This window comes from Pterocles gutturalis, unplaced genomic scaffold (assembly GCF_000699245.1).
Source record: "Pterocles gutturalis isolate BGI_N339 unplaced genomic scaffold, ASM69924v1 scaffold10751, whole genome shotgun sequence".
Lineage (NCBI taxonomy): Eukaryota > Metazoa > Chordata > Aves > Pterocliformes > Pteroclidae > Pterocles > Pterocles gutturalis.
This window is the reverse complement of record NW_010105557.1, coordinates 6,021-15,098: the sequence shown is the minus strand read 5'-3', so window position 1 is coordinate 15,098 and position 9,078 is coordinate 6,021.

Genomic DNA, 9,078 nt, shown 5'->3' with positions numbered 1-9,078 from the left:
TATTTAAGTTATAAGAATTTCAGCATTTAGTTTCTTTTCTTTCTGTTATAATGATAAAATTGTAGGAATAGCATAACTCCTTCTTGCACCACATGGCTTTTAATTTGCAATATTTCATGAGCAATATTTACAGTGACTTTTTCTTTAAATTAATTCACTGAATTCATGGTTTTCCTGGAGCTGCCTTTTTTTTTTTTTTTTTTCTGCTGCATTGCAGTAATTGCAAAACAATGAGCAAGCTATTGCCTCTGCCCCAAATTTAATCAGGCCAAATTTAAAGAAACAATTTTTAATTTATCACATAGTTACTGTTTAACAATGTTAAATAGACAAGCACTCCGTGTCATATTTGCATGACACACTACAGAGATGATAGGTAAGTACATTTATGACTTGTGATAAAATAGCTATCATTGTTTCCAGCTGGTACTCTACTGTTTTTCTGATAGGATATCTCTGAAGACGCAACCGGCAATGCCAATTTGTGCAAAAAAATTTTTCACTTAATTTCAAGGAGAGTGATCTTTGCTTATGCAGGTGGCTTCACTTTCTGTTAAGGACGAGAGAGACTAATCCTGATGTATTTATGAAATTATCTGTAAAATTTGGTGTACTCAATGTATAGTCTTCAGGACACCTCAGAGTGATACCCACTATGCCACAGCTATATGCCTTCACAAATGAGAGTTTTAACTGTCTGGGCTCAGTATTCAGCAGCCCAAATTGTTCTGTTTTCAGGTTTGGATCACATTTGGAAATTCTAGAATTAGGACTTGCTCATCCCATTTCACATACAGACATATTTTATTCATATTTCCTATTAAAAGGTGTTATTAGAAGAAACAGTTTTTAACTGGGTATAATTCACACTGCTGCTTTGAATATCTGTTCATTAATAATATTTAATCTTAAGAGGGACCATAGTTTTATCACACACAAATCCCAGTTGTGATTTAAAAATAAGACTTTAATTCTTAAATTTAGATTTTCTTAGAATTTGATTTTAAAATGTTAAGTCAAAACTTGAGAGGTTTCAGATGTTAAGCTACGCTCTCCTACTTCATTTTAAATTCTCTTAAATGACACACTAACAATTTTCAGAATAAATTTGCTTTAAGATGTCAGCCTATCCTTGGATACATAGCAAGCCATTTCTCTTTGATAGAAAGACTAGTTACTGTTGAAAGAAAAAAAAGAGTCAGTGATTATAAACCAAGTAGCTGCCGATGCTTATTTGGTCATGTGTTTCACCTTTTTTTTGTGTGACAGCCATACTGTGCTGGATATCATTGTCCTACAGGTCAATGGCATAATTGGTTTTGGTATTTGATGATTTGATAGTAATAAACAGCATGTTTCAAGGTGAGGCCGCACCTTGAATACTGTGTTCAGTTTTGGGCCCCTCACCACAAGAAGGACATTGAGGTGCTGGAGCGAGTCCAGAGAAGGGCAACGAAGCTGGTGAAGGGTCTGGAGCACAGGGCTGACAAGGAGCGGCTGAGGGAGCGGGGGGTGTTTAGTTTAGAGGAGGCTGAGAGGAGACCTTATCACTCTCTACAACTGCCTGAAAGGAGGGTGCAGTGAGGTGGGTGCTGACTCTTCTCTAAAGTAACAAGTGATAGGACAAGAGGAAATGGCCTCAAGTTACACCATGGAAGGTTTAGGCTGGATATTAGGAAAAATTTCTTCACTGAAAGAGTGGTCAGACATTGGAACAGGCTACCCAGGGAGGTGGTTGAGTCACCATCCCTGGAGGTGTTCAAGAAACGTGTAGATGTGGTGCTTAGGGACATGGTTTAGTGAGTTAGGTGGTGTTGGGTTGGACTTGATGATCCTTGAGGTCTTTTCCAACCTTAATGATTCTATGATTCTATGTTCTAAAAAGCAGATAGAGTCCATTTATTCTGGAAGATGGTACAGAACAAGTTGCATCTGTTGCATCACCTTCCAGTGTTTATTCCCAGCTCTGGCTATGTTGCCTGGCAGGCCTCTCATGTGCTTTGTTTGTAAAACAGATGAATAATACGTACCGGACCTTTGGGTTAAAGATTATGGGTGAAGCTTGAGAATGAGGGTTGAATTAATGAGAAATATTGACACTAGTCAGAATACGAGTCAAGCAGAATGCATCCGACCCAGGCAGCTTCCTGTAAGTCAAGTTGTATTTGCAGAGCTTGTATGGTGGCTGTAAATGTAAGGAGCGTACAGGTTGGTGTCTGAAACTCTGGTGGATCGCAAGAGAAGATTCTTTTGGACCTCAGAAAATTAAAGCTGTAAGCCATTTTTGTATTTTGTTTCATGTACCCAGAATAAGCTCTATCAGAATAATCTTTTGCAAACTGGTTCAGCCATATAATTCCTGACATCCTTTTCCAGTGATACTTGGCTTTCTTCCCTCACTTCAGTGACTGTGTTAAAGAAATTAATATATAGGAGGAAGAGTTCAGCACTGAAGAGTGAAGGACATATTTTGTAATAGACTAGTCCCCCTCAGTATTACTTTCTCTCCTTCTTTGCACTGTCATTCTCTTCTCCACCAATTCTGTATTAATCCACAGTGACACCTGAATTCTATTAAATGTCACCTGTTATTAATTGTGCCTGTTTCAGGATGGGAAATCAGTCCCTAGAATAGCCTATCTTCTCCTTTATTCTTTCTGAGCACAGCTCTTCCTTACCCCTAAAGCACCATGCTACAACCATATGGCTGTGACTCACTGGAGACTGCCTCAGGACCCTGAGAAGTTTAGGCTGTTGTGCCTCCCCTCTCATTCCCTTGTTGGATAATTAAGCAAGGAATTTCATCAGCAAAACCCACTCCTGCTATCCTAGATACAGGAAGTCATGTGGTCCTCTAGAGCTGTTCTGTATTTGTGAACCACACTAGGATGAGACCTGGGCCCCTGGAAGAGCAGTATAGACTGACTCACATCAACACTGTTCAGAACTAGAACCCCCTAATGTAGATCGGTCAAGTCCATATGGAAGACACTTGTCTGAGATCTCTTCTGTGCCCTATATGTTGTCCAAGATATACTTCTTATTTTCTCTGTTCCTCTTCCATTCACGATGCCCCAAATAGCAGGGGCATTTTGAATGGAAGCCTGCAGCCTGCTGTAGCCTGAAGCCTCCCTAAGATCCTGATTGTTCTTGAGGTTCTCCAATAGGCAGACTTTGAAGGGAGCTGAACTTGGCGCAGTCAGCTCCCATATTGTCTGTGTAAAGTAGGCTACTCTGTTAGCTGGGCTCAGATCTTGTGGGATCTTGGCTCATTCAAGTTGAGATGGCTTGTTCCAGAAGGGAGACTGACAGTGACATAGTAGTGACATCTACTGATATGTGAACTTCCAAAACTGCCATGGGACCCGTACACAGGAGTAAGCCGAACTGACGGCGCACAGACTGGGATGAACCTATGCTAGGCTCCCCAGACAGCTCCCACGTTGTCACACACAACCTGTTATTTATAGCCTATTATATTTAAATGTATTTCCCTACCTCTCCCACTTATGCACACATCTCTTCCATTGGAATGGAGTAAAGACATTATTTGAAAGTTTTAACTTCCAGCTATTGCTGCACACTCATCAGCAAATAATACCTCTTTGCAGGCTCCCATCATTACGTGGCTCTGCTCATTTCTTCTAATAATTCAAGATGTTGTCCCATTCTGTGGGCAAACTTTCTTAATTCTAATATGCAAACAAGATGCTTGCAGGTCTGACTCACTTCAGACAGAAGCTGAGATAATTATTTTGAGTGTGAGACTGTGAGGCAAATTGCTGACTCCTTAGTAGCAGTAGTCTGCTGCAGACTATCAAAACTCTTTAAAAAAAAATTATATCAAATTTATAGGGTCTTTTTAGGTGCTTTTCCCTTTTCTTTAAGCACCACCTTCTGGATTCTGTTAAAGTAGATCCAGTAGAGATTGGCCTGTGGGTGTGTAGAAACCTTCTGGGGAAAAAAGTGTGTTTGCAGGATGTGTGCGGGGTGGGGGGGAGGGAAGCGGGGCGGGGGAAGGAGGGGGAGAGAAAGAGAGGAAGAGGGAGTGAAAACCATTACGTGCACGCACACCTGCATGCAGACCTTCACAGTTTTTTACATTAAAATTGTGCATGGCACTGGGAGGAGCATCCCTGGGCATTTTTGACATCTCCAAATGAACTTGGGCTTGGATATTTTTTGGGTCCTCAGTATTTCACAAGCAAGGGCTGACCATGATCAGCAAATGCCAGTTTGTTCGTTAAATGCTGCTATTGCTTCTTGCATTTTGTGCAATGAGAAAATTGTGGTTAAGAAGGATAGATTGGTATATGACACTTAAAGAGGAAGTTTTTAGGGATCATCTGGCAAAAATGTCTTGGCTAATTTTTTGGCAAATAGTTGCTTAAGAGGAAGTGTTACAATGCAGAAACAATGTATTTCTGTTTTTTTCCCCATTGCTATATATTAATGTTTCTACTGTTCACTTCACCATGTAGTTCTTCTGTTAAAAAGAAGGATTTTTCTACTTAGTCCAATCTGTCAACCATTCTTTTAAGCTCTGCTCTGCAGAGGAGATTTATGAGGGAATCAATAGCCTTATCGTATGTACCTGATTGCCTCCTAGACAATGTTCGGCTCTTAAATAGGTGAACATTTATGTGGTATTACACGTAGCAGATGCATTGAGACAGTCATTAACTAAACACCTGAAGGCCTGGCAAACAGCAGATGCTGTTGAGGGATACTAGCACAAGTAGATCAGGTCAATAACGTGAATTATTGTGTCCTAAGAGTTCGTGCAATTAGTTCTCCTAAAACTCCGAGAATGGGGTAACCGTGCCTCTTTTAACCTCCATGAGGGGAAAATAATGCCTGTCATTTCTGCACTCAAGCCTTTTGCTCTGTGGATGGTTGTGTTTTATTAGTTTCCTGAGCTTCTCAAGCCTATGTCATATAAAGGCAGCACAGCATGAGCTCTATGCCTAGGAGAGGTAAAGTGGCGTCATCTGTGCTCAGGCCTCATCATACATTTTTACAGAGGTCCCAGCAAGTCAGGTGTAAGTGAGAACATGACCAACCTTGCTACAGTTTATTGATTCAGTATCTTTCCTCCTAAGACCTCACTTTTGGACATCTCCTTGCTTTGTCTGTATTTCAAAGTGCCTTTACATTTCACACTAATTTTAACAGATATTTAAAATGGCACTGCAGTTTGCTGACTCTGAATCTACAGGGAGGAATCTAGCTGTCATCTGATCTTGGCACAAATATTCCCAATAATACAAGACTCATGCATTACCTGAACTACTCTCTGATTGATTAAGTTCCATGCTAAAAGATAGTTTGTAGTTTGCCATAACTTCTTCAGCTCTGTTTGTAGGTTTATAATATTTAACTCCAGAATGGTAATAGATGGGTTATTTTCTTTTCTTTGTGTGTCTTTTGAAAAATTCAGGAAAGAAAAATGCTGAAACAACCTATTCATAATCTCAAAATGTAGTGTACTCCAACAATTCATAACCCTTTACAAAACATAACCTCACAGAGAAAGCTAGTATATGGTACATTATTCCGTTGCCCATTCCTTATGCACAAAGGAAAGTTTTTTTTTTTTCACTTACCAGCCATGCTTCCTTGCTCCTCTGGGCCTTCGACTTTGTATTTCTGTGAGCAACTGTAGCCCTATATGATAAAACTTCAAGTTCTGGTTGTGTGGCAGCATTTATAGAGAAAACTTTAGGCCTCTCCTTATGTTCAAACCAATTATAATTCACATTAGGTGGGTGAGGCAGGTAAGTCATACCAGTGGGCATGTAAACTTCCTAGTGACCATATATTAGCTCACAGGTTTTAACACATTGCACTTATGCAATTCAGGCTATTTATCCAGAGGGTTGACTGAGATGCTTGTAAAAGTAGAGCATTTAATTGCATACCTGGAATCCAGAATTTCACATATAATGATGCATCACTCAGGAAGGGATATTTTTTGAGTCAGTATGAATTTTCCCAGTATGATCCACAGATGAGTATTCATGCAATAAAAGTTTTTATATTAATAATAAAATTCATAGGGTTCCCTCCCTGTGAGTGCACTCATATGTCTGGAAAAAACCCCAAAACTTTTCATTTACCTCATCAGTCCTTTTTTGGGGATCACCACAGTAGTGCCTTTGTGTCAGCCCCTCCTTAGAGTCTCTGTGAATATACTAATAGTATTAATGCTGTAAATGTCATGTAAGCTACTATTAGCTTGACAAACCACTGAATGCTGAATAGCTCTGAGGAGTGGATCTCAAGTGGTAACTCTCCCAAACAAAGAGAAACTTCATCCTCAGAAAATAAAACGCTGATTTTGTAGCTTGTACAAATTACAACTATAATTTGTGCTTCTACAGTGGTTATTTATCTAGTTTCTCACTACAAAGGCACAACAATAAATGTTAAAATACTTTGATTGGCACCTATAGGACATTTTATAGATACAAAGAAAATTAAGTTGCTAGGATGGCCTCACAATATTTCTTTTTTTTTTTTTCAGGCTAATTCTTCATTTTTCCTGTCAGCCCTCTAGCAATTTGATCGTGGATATCTCTCTCTCTCTCCTTATAAAGGAACTTCCGTTTCCTTACACTTACACAGATTTGAATAAGGTATTGTGTCTCATTTTGTTATTACTTCATCTCACTTATCTACAATGAGAAGAGACTGAAGCAATCTCAGGAACATTAGTGCTTACCTTGAAGAACTTGAAGGGCGCAAATTTCATAAGATCAGACATGGACAAGCACGATATCTATGTATAAAATGGGTTAAGAGGCATGAGAAAGAGCTGAGAAATTATAGTTGACATCAACTAGTTTGATGTCAATTCCCAAAAAATACTGAAATGGACAAACTTGTTAGTTTGTTAGTTAGTTAATCATCAGGTGATGATTAAGAGCGAGCATGGAGTTGCCAAGAAGTCAGTCAAGCCCATCTGATTTTTTTTTCTGTGACAGATCAATACACCAGAGAAGAAGTAAGAAGCAGCATCTATCATGCATACTGACTTTGATTTGCAACAAGATCCCACACAGTATTTTCATAAGCACATTTTGGAAACACTGATTACACAAGATTTCTATTAGTTAACTGTATAACTTATTGTAAAAAAAACCAGATGCTGCATTGTTTCAAGGGATCACTGTCAAACTGGAAGGGCATACTGACTGAAACGCCATTAAAAGCTGCCTTGGAGCTTTGATGTTTGTTGAAATACGCTCTTTCTGTTGTTAGTAAGACTTCAGCTGAAGTACTATATTAGCCCTGGGCTAACCTCAACTGGATAATGTCAACCATACTCTCAGAGAATGGAGAGCTTAAAAAGATTAGAAGGATCAAGTTGGATCAGTCTAGAACAGAGGCAACTGCAGAGATATGATGACGATTTTTCAAAAAGGTGAAAAGTGGTTATAGAAAGAGGAGGCCAGCTGAGGACTCATGGGCTTAAAAACTTTAGTGTTTGACTGAAGACACTGAAGTGAAGCATAAAATAAAAGTGTTGTCAGTGAAGAAAAGTACTTAGCTAGACCTTCTAGGTAGGTTGTAAAAATGTTGATCATTTTTTCCATGGAGGTTAAGAATGGACTGAATGCACATTTGCCAAGGATAATCTATATGTGTGCAATTGAGCTGTCCTTGGGGAATTTATTTTAATGTCAGAGCTGTGACAGTGACACTTTTTCCCCTGTTGTGTACTCTTGCTACTTGATGCTGAACTGTATGATGTAGAGAGGGCCTTAGTAGGGAAACTAAGTATTCCACATGCAGTGTTGATTCAGTCCCACCTGCTTTGCTATTGCTGTGACTGACTTAGCCACAGTGAATGACCTTCACAGTGTATCCTGTGGTGAAGGGTTACCAAGTTCCTGACTAATATAACACCCAAGCGTGCAGACTTCTTGCATGTCATGTTCATCTTAAGAGCTGCTCATTTCGAAGAAGTAATAGAACGTTTCTAATAGAAACAGGGGAATGTTGGCACTGTATCTGTCCTTCCTGTTTCTGCCAGTACAAGCCAGTTCACCAGAATCACCAGGAAGCCCCACAGCAATCTTTCTCGATTATCCCTCGTGAAGGGAAAATCTGTCCTACCTTCAGTCACTTCGGTACTTGCTCCCTGAAAGAAGGAATTTACACAAGTGACCTGAAAATAACCACATCTTTTTCTTATGCAGAGAAAAGCTGTCTCCTTTTTAGAATCCAGTAAAGTTCATTGGTTCTTTTGTACGTTAGAGCAATGAGTTTTATACACTAATTATGATTTGTGTAAATAATGTTCTCAACATTTCCTTTCCTCATTTAAGATCCACTAATTCTTACGTTGTTGGGGTTAAAAGGTACCCATGGCTTTGCTTCATTTTATTGTTCAGTCCTTTGTATTCCTCTAAAATATCATGTCTTAAAATATGATATTATAATCCTCCAAATTACATAATTTCAGTCTCTTTGCATACTGATATCTTAGTTTGAATATGTCATGCATTTCTAAAACTTGTTCAATTTCTTCTCTATACGTTTCAGTATAAAGGAAAAAGAACTGAACTTGATGCTGGAGGGAGAATACACTATCAATAAAACAGTGACAATGATTTTTAGTATTTCCTCTTCCATTTTTTATTAATGCAATTTTTGTTTGTTTGTTTGTTAGTTAAGCATTTGCTCAGCTCAGCCCATAAGGCTGTATTTGTTCATCCTATACAAAGGAATGTTGTCATAATGAGATATAAAATAACAAGACCCTAGACAAGATGTTCACCTCTGTAGATGGATAAAAGGTGGACCTCTTGGAAATCTTGCAAAGAGAGACTGCACAACAATCTGGTGGGTGTAATGCTTAATAAGAAAGGATAGGATTGGAGTGTATGAAATGAACTTGTAAGGGACTTGTAAATAGCATGGTCAGTGAGCTGGTAACTGCAAGAAGAATACTGCAGTGGATGGAAAGGCAAGTGGAATCAATTGTTTGAGATGGAAGAGAATATTGTTATTAGAGACAAGCCAGCAAGTGTGAAAGACTAAGGAGCAGGATTAAGGAGATAAGGAATTGGC